General features: G+C 35.9%; 1 long non-coding RNA gene and 1 pseudogene across 1 annotated transcript in view; one reads left to right on the top strand and one right to left on the bottom strand.

Moving 5' to 3' along the window:
* Positions 1-4,598, bottom strand: part of LOC106953089 (acyl-coenzyme A thioesterase 1-like) — a 16,102-nt pseudogene extending 11,504 nt beyond the window's left edge.
* The window catches only part of LOC106953092 (uncharacterized), a 22,772-nt gene extending 10,112 nt beyond the window's left edge, over positions 1-12,660 (top strand). The window contains exon 3 of the long non-coding RNA XR_001426121.1: positions 11,653-12,660. This is a non-coding gene — a long non-coding RNA (uncharacterized LOC106953092). The remainder of the gene's footprint in view (positions 1-11,652) is intronic.
* Positions 12,661-13,046: the final 386 nt, after the last annotated feature.

The following is a 13,046-nucleotide window of genomic DNA, read 5'->3' on the forward strand; positions in this document are numbered from 1 at the left end:
TTGTGATTGTAAATGGTTCCCCTTTTTACAATTTTTCATTTTATTTATTGAGAGCATCATTAAATATGAATGTATTTGAATTGATTGTTCGACACCTTGTATTGTATGCACTTAAAATTCATTCTCGTCTACATTACCAGTGTACTACTCATTCGTATTGCATGTATTTCAATCAATCACTCAAATTTTATTTGTATAGCACATTTCAGCAGCAAAGCATTTCAAGGTGCTTTACATAATTAAAGAAAAAATAAGAACAGCACATGACATTGAATAAACCGTAAGAAAGAGATTTTGTAAAAGAAAATGTATTTATGTTATTCTTTAGCAGTGATTGTTTTTCCAGTCTATGTTTGCTGAGACAAAAATTCTCAGAGATATTATTATATCAGAAAATATTGAGTAGTTATTTTTGTTACATTTTCTGTCAATAAAATAGAAAATCAAATAATTTTGATAAAACTATCCGTCCGTATTGCCCATCTTTATTCCATGTTTTACTTCTTCTCTACTTTAGCCAAAAAACTCTTACTCCATTATTCCACAATACATGTGCTGAAATTGATAAATTTTACGGAAAACGAGTCTGAAAAGACAGTATGAAATGTTTCTTTTCTACTGGTGACATTTTCATTTTTCTTTTGAAGTGTAAATGTGACTTAAAATCAATACATCATTTCAATATAAATTTGAAACACATAAATACAACCTTTCACCTTCTGAAATAATGAGCTAACAAACAAATATTGATAATTAAGAAGAAGCTTTATGTTAACAAAACCCACTATCACCTTCAGTAAAAAATAATGAACTCATAATATTCTTTATGTCATTTGACAATTCTGATTTTTTTATTTACAGATCGCATGTGACAGATGGTGGTACCACCAAGGCTGTTAATTTCCCACAAACCGGCACAGACTTCTGCTGTGCAATGAGCTTATAGATTTTATTTTTGCACCAACACACTTCTTTAATTACTGTAGTTCAGTTCATTTGCAGTTTTTACACAATTTTTGCTTGAAGTAATTGATTTTCCAAAAGTTACTGTTATGAATACCATTTTATTTAAGTTAATAATTTTTTTCATTTTTATGTTAAACCAAAATAAAAATTGTTTGTATATGCTTTACATTTAGCAAGGTTGCATGTCAGATTTATTTCCTTGACATCTTAGCAACAGTGATAACAGGACTTTTGTACCGATATAAAAAATATCATAACTGACCATCCTACATGAAAATCATATGTAATACATAAGTTTCATATATGGAGGACAATAAATAAGGCATGTATGTTGCCAAAAAAATGCATCCCCGTGCTAATTTTAAGAATTAAAGAGTTAAAAGAGAACTAACTTTTTCTACATAACCAGAATAGTTCCATAATCTGCTGGTAGAAGTTTTAAATCAATAGGATAATATTTGAGGAAAATAAAGAGGGGATGCATATTTTGGCAGGCTGGAAAAGCAAATTGCCAAAAAATGCATCCCTTTGCTAACTTGGAGAAATAAAGAGCTGAAAGGATTTCACCTTTTCTACGTAATGACACTTGTTCTCTGAGCTAATGCTATAATTTTTATATCAACAGGATGGATGCAAATATTTTCAGGCTCATGAATTAAAATGCATTCCCTCCTACATTAACAGACTAGAAAGTTAAGCATGATGTAAAATGTTCTACATAATGGGCCTCTGTTATTATGGTATCAAAAGAAAAAACAGAGAATTTCAAACCATTTGCGGAGAACGTTTTCAACAGAGATGGACTGAAAAAAAGTTTGACTCAATTGTGTCAATAAAGCTGTAAAAAACGTATTTATTTCAAGTAATTTGCAAAATAAAACCCACCATTTTAGGGATTACATGGTTAAGAAACGTGATAATGTTACAAATATCTTTAAAATTTCCTCTTCGGTCATATTTCAGTCCGGTTTCTTGTCAATATGCGAGACTTTAGAGCGATGCGCGCTCCCGCGAGAGGGGATGCAATTTTGGGCAGGCATGCGTTTCTGGGCATAACACCTGTCAACGGAAGAGGGGTCCTGCGAAGGCAGAGAGAAGCTGTAGCCTTCAGCTAGCTGCCTAGCCTCCACCTCGGCGTTATACATTCCTGAGCAAATCGGTTTGACTGACTAAAGTTAAGCCTAAAAACATAATAATTTGATTAAACTGTATTGTCTTACCTGAGATTTGGAGAGTATTTGAAAAGGGATTCTTTGCTTACATTCCTTGTGTAAATGTGCTATTCGTGTTTGAACATTTTAGAATCCGACTAAGATTTTTAACAGCCTTTATTACAAAAGGTGAAAAGTAATAGAGAAATCAGGAGAAAAAAAAAAACATACTTCCAGTCCGTTTTTTATTCCTTCGCCGCTATGTGATTCACGTTGTCACGGTTGCTAAGCAACAGAACGCCACGGTAGAGGCTAAGCAGCTAGCTGAAAGCTACAGCTTCTCTCTTCCGGTCCTCGAAGACCCAATGATGCAAAACCTGACTTCGGACACAGCTGTTCTTTGTTCGACTCCCCCTCGAGGTCTGGATCACTTCTGTTTTCAGCATTTTTTGTTTGCATCTCTTTTTTGTTGCATGTGTTTTTCGCGTCTTTGCTGGGTGTTTGTACCTATTGGCCACCGTAAAATACAGTGGTGAAAGTAAATATACCTTCAAATAGTAGCGTTCCAGTATTTTTACAGTAAATTTAGTTTTACGACTGCATTCACATTGAGTAAGCTACTGCAAAGAAAACTGTAATGCTACTTTTTAAAGTACAGCCTTAGTTTTACGATAGGACAGTAATACCTGACACAGTGTAGGCTTCTTAGAAGTGCTACAATTGGTGCGGTTCTAAAATGCAAAATCTGCATAATCAGAACTTCACATAACACAGAAGAGGATGTGATAAGCAACCTTCAAAACAGAATTTTTATTTAAAGGCACCACTATGCCTCAAACCACATATATTTCCAGTATATTCAAACATTCAAAACAAATAACACAAAACCATTCCTCAGAGAACTGGTAAAAAAAAAATAGGCCTTCAAAGTCCATATATAGTTTCACCAACACTGGAATAAAAATTGAAGACTTTCATTTCACAGCGACATAAACTGGGTTTAACTCATTAATTTCTACAATCTTATGAACATAACGCCGTTCTTAAAGAAATGTCCATGCTTTGGGTATCACTAAACAAATCAAAGAAAATCTAAAATTCAACATGGCTGAAATAATGTGGAATTCTAGTATTAACACAGTTTTAAAATGTGAACCATTAATGGTTTTCAAGAGTCCAAGTGGCACTTACTTTATTAGATGCAGATGAAGGCACCGTCCAACATGGAAAAAGAAAAGACAATACAATTTAGATCCTAAATAATATGGAAACAGAAAGATTTCAAAGAAAAGAAAAGAACAACTAACCTGAATGAGATGCCACTCAAAGTCCATCAAGTTTTTGATGAGCGTGGAAACCTGAACATTGACCGTCACTTTTTCCTTTGAATGAACTGAAGGTGAAGTGTGCTTTTGGAAGTTCATCAAAAGCTACCTTGGATGATCTTGTGATCACTAATGGTGAAGTGTCTTTGGTGCTGCTCTTGTTTTCACCAACATGCAGGAGGAAGGGCTGTCCTGGTTGCACGGCAATGAGGAAGGCTTCAACACTGGCTTGCATCTTTGACATAACGATAAGAAGACGAATAATATAAATTATTAAATATATTTAGCAGCACAGCTACATTCAGATAGCAAACAAAGCCAATGAAAAAGTGCTTCTACAAAGAAGTAGGATCATTAGAATAACCACATACCTGCACATATCTGAAAACATGGTCCACAGTTTGACATGAGCTGTTTTGGATTCTTCTTGTGGCCTTTGGATGTAGGACGAAGCACCTGAACCAACAGAAGAATGCCTGGTTTTCCCAGCCTGGAGGAACAACAGGATAAATAGCAGACACATTAGGATAAAAAATACAAATTTTAAAGAGAAGTGAGCAAAACTAACCAGACCCACCAAAATACTTTGTCCACCTGGTTTACCCTGGAGAGCATTTTTCACCACCTACAACATAAAGCATAAAAATGTCAGAAATAATTACCATGAACACAACTCAGACATTAGGCATTATAGAAATTAGTCAGCGTATAGAAACATTCTGGACAGCATTTCTTCTACCAACCTGTCAGAAGAAATGAGTTGAAGCCATCATAACAGGCTTCAGTCACCAACATGACGTACTAATGAAGAAAAAAAGAGGCAGCCAATATGTCATTATTTATTATCATTATTATTTATAGAGACAAAACCATTTTGGCTTAGCTTTGATCGCATAGATCAATCCACAGGTCCAGCACAGCCACTCTCCCCATTATGCCGTCTATAGCCGAAAACTTCAAGAAAACGACTTCGCAGCTAAATACTGTTAACTCAAACGGCCTTTCTGACAGTTTTAATGTTCGTTTAACCACCCGACACCTCTTGCTACACCTGCTTGGCTAGCTTTAGCTGCTAACAAAAATAATAAACCAAGGGTACTCACGTCCAGTCCTCGAGAGCTACCGTCCTGCAACTTTTCGATGCATCTTTACTCCAACAGACCAGGATCAGCTCTGAACAGACCTGCTAACCAGCCATTCATTTGATTCAGGTGTGTTAATTGGCGCAGGAAAGCATCTGAAAGTTGCAGGATAGCAGCTCTCAAGGACTGGACTTGAGCTCCCCTGTACTGAACAGTCGTACCGCGATATCCAAACAAATAAACTTACGTTAAGCATAAGTGCAAACAGAAAGTTAATGCATTCATTAAAAATAATCAAAATCAAAAACATGATGGTCTTAACATGGAACTTACCTTGTTTTTTTGTTTGTTTTTTAATAGATCTTTATTGAGATACAGAATACATAACAGTATAAACGCAGCATACATTGTGGTATAATGTCCGCCAAGGAGTTACAAACATTGAGACAACAATTCACCATCACATTACATAAATACATTAAAGAAATAACAAAAAGAGCATGTTTTAATAGCTTTGGGGAACTTACCTTGTTATGATAAGATCCAGACAAGACGCCATACTGCTGTCTCCCGGGCAAACACGATACGTCACAGACATGTTGCGATTGTGGGGGCAACTCTTTATCAAACACCATCTGTTTAGGGAAACTGACAAACCCATCTTTGAATTTGACTAAACAAGTGTTTAATTAACATTGTATTTTTAACATACAACACCAGCACTGGTATTCTAACATTTTTAATTATGCTCTGTAGATTTCGATTCATTCCCAAACAGATTTATTATGGAAAGTATTTTTTTTCTTTCCGTTTAATATTGTCTTTAAAGTAAAATGTCTTTCCTGGGAACAAAACTGTATTGTACAATTATTTTACGGTAGTTTACTGCCTGTCATCAGTCTTGATTGTGACAACAGAAGAAGACATCACATTGACAATATCCTACCGTATTGTGGAATAACAGTATGTCACTGCTGGAATTTCACCGTAAATTTACAGCCATTTCTAAGAGTGTGTCTGTTGTTTTCAAAGTCTTTATTTTCTTATTTTCACTTATGGTGAATAGTCTGTTATTTATTCAAGGCAAAAATATTTATTATTATTATTATTATTATTATTATTATCCAACTCAGTTCTCAACCTCCAAAAAAAAAAAAAAAAAAAATATATAGCTTTCAGATTTTCTAAGCTGAACGTTTAAGGAAATTTCCTTTAAGGTTCCTGTAATTGTTTGCTGAATTCAGCCGTTTTATTTTATGGTTCCTGCAGATTTCTGAGCTCCCTGAACTCACAACAACAGTGTTGATGAGGAGTTTGTCTAGTTTCTAGTGCAAATACCTTAGTGCACTTGAAATGACAACAAAACTTGAAATAACAACAAAACTAACCAATATGTAACTTTTCAGTAAGATATAGTAGCTTTTTAAGTCAATAATTCCTTAATATCAATTTTAAAAAGTACTAGTTTCACTGGTAGACTTTTTTTTAAACCTGAAACAAGACTTTTGTCCCATGTTATAAGTGAAATAATCTGTCAGTAAAGCCAGTAGTTTTCCATCAATATCTTGTGAAAATTGACTTGTACGTTAGTTTTCTATTATTTCAAGTGTACCAAGATATTTGAACTAGAAACTAGACCAAACATAGTTGGTAAAGATATGTGTTTTTGCAATGTTTTTCCAGCTGATGGAAAAATATAAGAAGACTCACCTGAAAACGTCCTGCAGCCCGTCGCGGTCACCTGTTTCCACCGAACTGGACCCAAATGAACCTCCACGTCTCTTTGTTGACAAATTAAGATAAAAGATGGAAAGATGCCACGTTAAACATCGGACAGTCCAGGACTTCGGCCTTAACCCTTCAGCACAGCTAAACTCAGTTCAGCAAATCAGCGAACCACTGCACGGTTTTGCATTCATTTCTTCAGAAAAATCATCAACCAAAACCTATTTAAAGTTTAAAAGTCACGCCAAAATGGTAATCAAACCAACTGCGTCATCACGTCACGGAGTTTTTTTTTTTTGTTGTTGTTGCTTCTTTTTTACTTTTTGTCTTTATATAAGCTTTATTTCATTACAGCCGAATTTACAATAAAGCTTCTCTCATTCACATATGTTTTTCTTAGTGCTGTCGGACCGTTAAAATAGGCAGAAAGTCGTTGTGAAAAACGCTTCGTGTCAAACGCGGTAACTTTAACAGTATTGCGAAAGGAAGCTAACGCTTCAACTTAAAAATATTACTTTTACTAACTTAAAACGACCGTTGACTAAACCTAAGCTTGTTCATTTTAAATTTAGCCGCTCTGTTGTCAGTTCGGCTTTACTTACATTTACGACAGTCTATAAACAAAAGGGAAAAGTGGAGGAATAAACATGGTGGCACGTTAAATGCTGCGTGTTCAGTTCAAGTTCCTCGTAAAAATTAACATCGCTTAACTTTAAATTCAGGGAATATTTGAGGATATTTTGTCATGTTTGCTTACTTATTTTCATTTTTTGATCCTTTTTTTTACCACTTATCTTTCCACGAAACTGTTATACTTCTCAGCCATGTTTATTGAGCAAAGCCGAGCCGGCCCACGGAATGTGCAAGCAAAGGTAGCACTTAGACCAGCAGTGGGCAGCAAGACACCTAATTTATGCACAATGAAGAAATCAAAACTTGAAATTTGTTGGTACTTTTAATTTAAAATTCAACTACAAGATGACCAAATTAAACAAAACCGATTAATAAAATACATTACAATAACTGGCAAACATTCAATTGCAGATTTAATTTATCCATTTGAAAAATAAAAAAGCAGGAAAAAAGTAAAGTTATTGCCATGGGTTTACTGTTTTAAAAACATTGTTAATTAAATAAAATGGTGAATCGGACAGAGAAAAAGACAGCACCATTACCCAAAGACTGACACCGTCACCGGGTCCAGTTTAAAAGGAGAAACGCTGTGAAAGGATGACATTTAAGAAGTTAAACATTCAGGCAGCTAAACATAAAAGTGTTTCTGCAGCAGGACAGATTGTACCAACACTCACACAATTTACTCGCTCTGACAGACCTGCAATATTCGTTCTAAATATTTGGAAAGTTTTTTGAATTTGAATTTTCTGCTAAAAATCTTACAAAACTCAAGACCTTTCCAAAAGGTCGTCATCCAACCAAACTAAAACTTCTGTTTTTCCATATATGATGCAACATAATCCAGTTAAGACTGCCAGCATGGGAATCTGCTTGTGGAGGAAACTGGAATAAATAGCTGTTTACTGGATCCTTAATGGAAACTTTATGCATAAAGCTTGACTAATAGGACAAATTAGGCTAAAGAGAAGCTTTGGTAAGATTAAAATCAACATTCCTGGTTGCAATTGATCAGAATCTGGGTTCTGCAGAACATATTCCCATTTTCTAGATATGTATCTTGATCTGCATTTTTCTGCCATGAAAACATGAAAAAAATGCTATAAATGATGCAAGCAGCGCTTATCAGATACCAGTGAAATTACTACTGCATAGCATCGTCTTCCTAATGCAGATAAAAATTAATCTTAAAACATATTGTGTTAAGACAAATGCATTTCTGAACCTGTAATACTGCATAATGTTGGGTCTTCAATGAGTAATTTTAAAAAGACCAAATAAATAAATAAATAAAAAAACAACAATGAAGAGACTAAATGACTCAAAGCATCTTCAAATACATTCAAAACAAAACGAGGAGAAGCTGTGATCCAGCTTCAGTTCGCTGTTGACATTAAAAGACATGAGAAGCAGTTCTGTTCTAACAAGATACCCGTCTGCCTGTAAAGTTAATTATTACATGTTCTGTTCTCCTTCAGATTACAACATGGCTGCACTTAGCCGTGACTGGCGTCAAAAAGGACAATTAATATTTTCGCCTCCCACATTTAAAGCTGTGCACCAATTACACTTAGCTGGTCAAAAAAAATAAACACAGGGAGAAATGTGGACCATAGCAAGGAAGTGAAGCGATCCCAACAATATTTTACTTCAGTGCAGCCAGCTGCTACAGGAAGTTGGAAAAGCTTCAGTTTAATATTTTAATGACCACATGCTGGCTCACTTACAGCGGCTAGATGTAAATTAGGCTGGGATGTGGATGTATAGACAGATAGAGGCTACTTAAAGGCAGCGTACAGGACGGGTCTCCACCCTGACCACTTTCATCACTAAACTGCTCCTTTTTAAGAGTCGGCCGCCTTGCTCTGCTGCATTCATCTCCACTTCCTGTCTTAAACAATGCACTTCCTTTCTCTTATTTCCTGACCTCAGCTCGTTGATAAGCTGGGGCCGCGTTGACAGAGTGATTGATATTGAACTGAAATTCCTTAAAACCAGACGGAAAACTAAAACATTCCCACAGCAGGTTCAACCTTTTACTAACAGATTGCTTCATTTATAAACATATAAATGGGAAGGCGTTCATAAAGTTACACAGTCAAAACTTAGCAGCCATATTTTAGGGCTTTTTGTGGGAAAAAATGGGGGTTAATTTGTCAGTTAGCAAGCTAAAGGTTTAGTTAGCAAGTTAATTATTTTGATTATCATTTATTTACTTATTATTATTTAGCTCAAAGCTAACTAAATACCTAGCTACCTGATAGCTAAACATTTAGCTATCTCTGAGCTAAGTATTTAATTAGAGCTAAATAGTTAGCTTGCTCATTCAATATTTATGGATCAAATTCTGATTAAATTCTCCACCAATGTGATCAGAATTGACATCGTTACAATTTGTTCTCAAGCTAACATGCTTGGACAAATTGATGAAGGGAGGGTATGGAAGTGTTGGTGCTGTCAGGTGCCAGCTAGTTAGCAATAGAAGAAGATGAAGAGTCAATATAGCGTCATTTGGAGACAACTTAGTTCCTAAATTTCAAACAGCAAAAAGTCTGAGAGTTTACAAAACACTTCATATGAACACTAACAGAACAGTTACCTTCACATGGGCTTTGGCTTCTGAGTTTTCTACCTGAAAAATAATATATATATATTTTTTCCAAATTTGTTTTAACAGCTGTTGCATATCTGGATGACAGTTTTCAATAATTTTCCCATCAGAGGGATGTGTTTTTGTTCAGGAGCAGGGCAGTTAAAAAGCCCAGCAGGAAGTGTGCTATTTAATCACTTTAGGTGCTTCCAAACTAATTAAGTTATCGCAGACAGGAAATTATTGTTCCTTTCATCATAACCTCTGAGGGGAACACTTTGAGCTTCTGACTTTCTAAAGAGGTTGAATCTGGAAGCAGCAGCTCCCAGTCTGCCTCCACTGGCTTCTGCTTTTCTTATTCTTTTGTTTGAACATCCACGGTTTAGTGCTTTTATTTCATTTGCAGAAGGACTCTTCATTGACTAAACCTGGTAAATTAGTGAATTTAAATGTTATAAAACAGATTCTTCACCAGTTTTTTAAACTCTACTCTCAAACTAGCATGCAAGTTGTTTGGACAAGTTGATGAACTTGGAGAGAATCTGCAAATTCCACAAAGAAAGATCTGCAAATTTCAGACTGTCTTGGTTTTCTAACAGATGATGTTCTACAGGCATCCCCAACCAAAGACCCTTCCCCAGTAAAGGAGCTCAATTAAGAGTGAAGGAACCAGGACAGGAACCACAGCTCTGACCTGATAACGGTCTCCTCCTCTTTGCCTCAACTGGAGGAGTTCAAATATCTCGATGTCTTTGTTCCTAAATGATAGCAGAAGGATGGATAGATCACTTTCATCTGCTTGGAGATCTGAATTTGCTGATCCAGATGTGTTCAAACTCTCAAGAGACACAATCAGCTGAAATGAGCGTCATCTGAAGGGTGGTTGAGCATCTGATCAGGACACATTCAGGATGTCTTCCAGATGAGACGGTATACTTACCAGCCAAGTCTACAGGCGCACCATGCCAGAAATGGCTTTAAGACCAACCCCAGGTCTGCAATGTCCTTCAAAGATTGGATTCATGAGTTGCTGGACATCTCATGATGTGACTCTCATGGCTCCAGATCATCCTGTAGAAAGATGTGGCACTGTTGGGTTGAGATCTGGTGACAATGGAGGCCATTGATGTTGAAGAAACCAATCTGACGGCTGGAGCTTTGTGACATAGACATGGTGTCAAGAAAATATCCTCCAACACTACACTACAAACTGAAGACCACTCTAGACCAATCATGAGTTCAGAGCAAACAAACATGGCTGACTGGAAAGAAGCAACAGTGATAGATTGTTCACTGTGTTTAACAGAGCAAAACGATACGAAGACGTCGCCAACGTCCACTGGACTTCCTGGTGCTCAACGGCAGATGTATTTAGATTTCACCTCACTTTCTGATTGGTTACTCCTCATATTCAAAAGGCTGCATTCTTGTTTGTACTCTAGTGAACACAATACATGTTGCAATATCAGGCCAAGACAATCCAACATGTTGAAAAGCCCAACTTTGGGATCGGAGTGTTCCTAATGTCCTTCCAAGCAGACCAAATCACTCCTGGCATTCCATAACCTGCAGGAATATTGCTTAAGTTTACCTTTAGATCAGGGTGTTCTTAACATTGTCAGAACGGGAAAATTGGGGCAAAAATCAGCATAACAACTATGGATTAGAGACCATTTCCTGTCCATGGTGTCCTATATCCAGATATCTAAGAGGATATTTCACTGTTTAAGCGTCTAAAGCAGGAATAATAATAAAAAACTCAAAAACTAAGACATGAAATTACATAAAATTTTCATTTTTTAATTATGTGTGCTCTACAACATGCAGACAGACAACAGCTTGGTACAATCTGCAACACCTGAGGGACCCAGTACCATCCAAACGCAACGCACAAAAATTCAAACATCACAAAACTTCAAATCACATCACAAAACACGAATATTTACATTACTTATCGCATTAAACAAAGTGCACATCAATTTATAACCCACCACAGTTTAAACTATTTTTATGTCAATTTATGGAGTAAACAATTTAAACATGCGTCTGCAGCGCCCCCTGTTGGAGGAGCTCATAAGTAAACAAGATATTTACATGAGAAAAAATGTACAAACAATAACAGTTTCAGCTTAAACATCATGGTGTGCAAAGTTATTCCAAAGTTAAGGAGGATGAGTGAGATGGGGGAAGAATGAGGAGGATAAGTGGGATGAAAACTGGTCAGGATGGGAATGAGGAGGATGAGTGGGATGAACTGGGCTGATGGAAGAGAAGTGACAAGAATAAATGCAGCAAAAGGTTAATTTGAAACCAGTATGAGGGGATGAGGTAAATAAATGACCCAAACCTCAACCAGTAAAGGAGTTTGACTTGGTAAAGAAAACTTCCATGAATGTAAACTAAATTACATCCATTAGGTTTTATAAACTGGGTTTGAATCGGTTTCCATTCAAGAAATTAACTTAAATCAAGTTCAACTACAGCCACATTTTCCTTTTCTAACAACAAGTTCAAAGGTTTTAATGGTCTCTATGAAAGAGAATCAGTGATTTTCCTCTTAGGAAAATGTTATTTAATCACCTAATTAGCTTTAAGGTTAATAAAAAACCTGTATATTCTCAGTATTTATGTAAGAAATGTAAACATACCGAGAATATAATAAATTTGCAAAGCTGACATTCCAGATCTGGTTCCTGTATTTACAATGAAGATTTAAACTTCCCATGAAGGTCATTAGACACCAGCTGTCAGGAAATTAATGTCCCCGTTTCAGGCCTGAACAATAATCATTGTTTTCTACTGAAGGAAATGAGCGAGTAACACAACAAACCTACAGGCCAGGAGAACAGCTTACTGGATTATTTTTTAGAAAATACAAACAGAAAGCAAATCCTCTGAAGACATCATTCTGCCTACGAAGGAAAATACATGAGTGGAAACTGGAAACATAATTATGTTGTTCAGTTTTTATTGTTTTTAGCTGCTTTTTGGCTCACAACACATTTTAGATCCTCAAGTCTAACCCAAAACCAGAATTTGCTCAGCTAAGTAGAACAACCATGAATAATATCTAAATTGTGTTTTGGAGTTTTAGGATTCCAGCAGATGGTAATCCAGATTATTCTCAATATTTTTTCATTAATCCAAATTTATTGGATGTTTATTTAAGCTTAGAAGAATTTACAACCCCCCCAAAAAAGGTGAATAAACAAACTTTTGGCCACATTTTAGGTTTTCTTTTATCTTAGTTGTCCTTAAAGCCAAAAACAATTATGGCTTCCAGGTGACTTTTATTTAATAACTGCTTAGCACCAGCTTGTATTGGTAAACCATCCTTTTTGGCGGCCATATTCCTTTATGTTATATCTGAAATATGTTAAAGAGGCAGTATGATGTGTTTTCCATTTTATAGCATGATTAAGTAACTATGTTACAGTCAACTGTTATAAAAACGCTGTATATATCAAACATTACTTAGAAGAAGTTTTACATTGTAATTTAAAATTGGGTTAGGGTCTGTCTCTTTAAGAAGCTCCGCCTTCAGGAAGACATCCCAACATGGCTCCTCTATTAG

The sequence above is a fragment of the Poecilia latipinna genome, unplaced genomic scaffold, assembly GCF_001443285.1.
Source record: "Poecilia latipinna isolate Pla-1442-1.1 unplaced genomic scaffold, P_latipinna-1.0 Scaffold560, whole genome shotgun sequence".
NCBI lineage: Eukaryota > Metazoa > Chordata > Actinopteri > Cyprinodontiformes > Poeciliidae > Poecilia > Poecilia latipinna.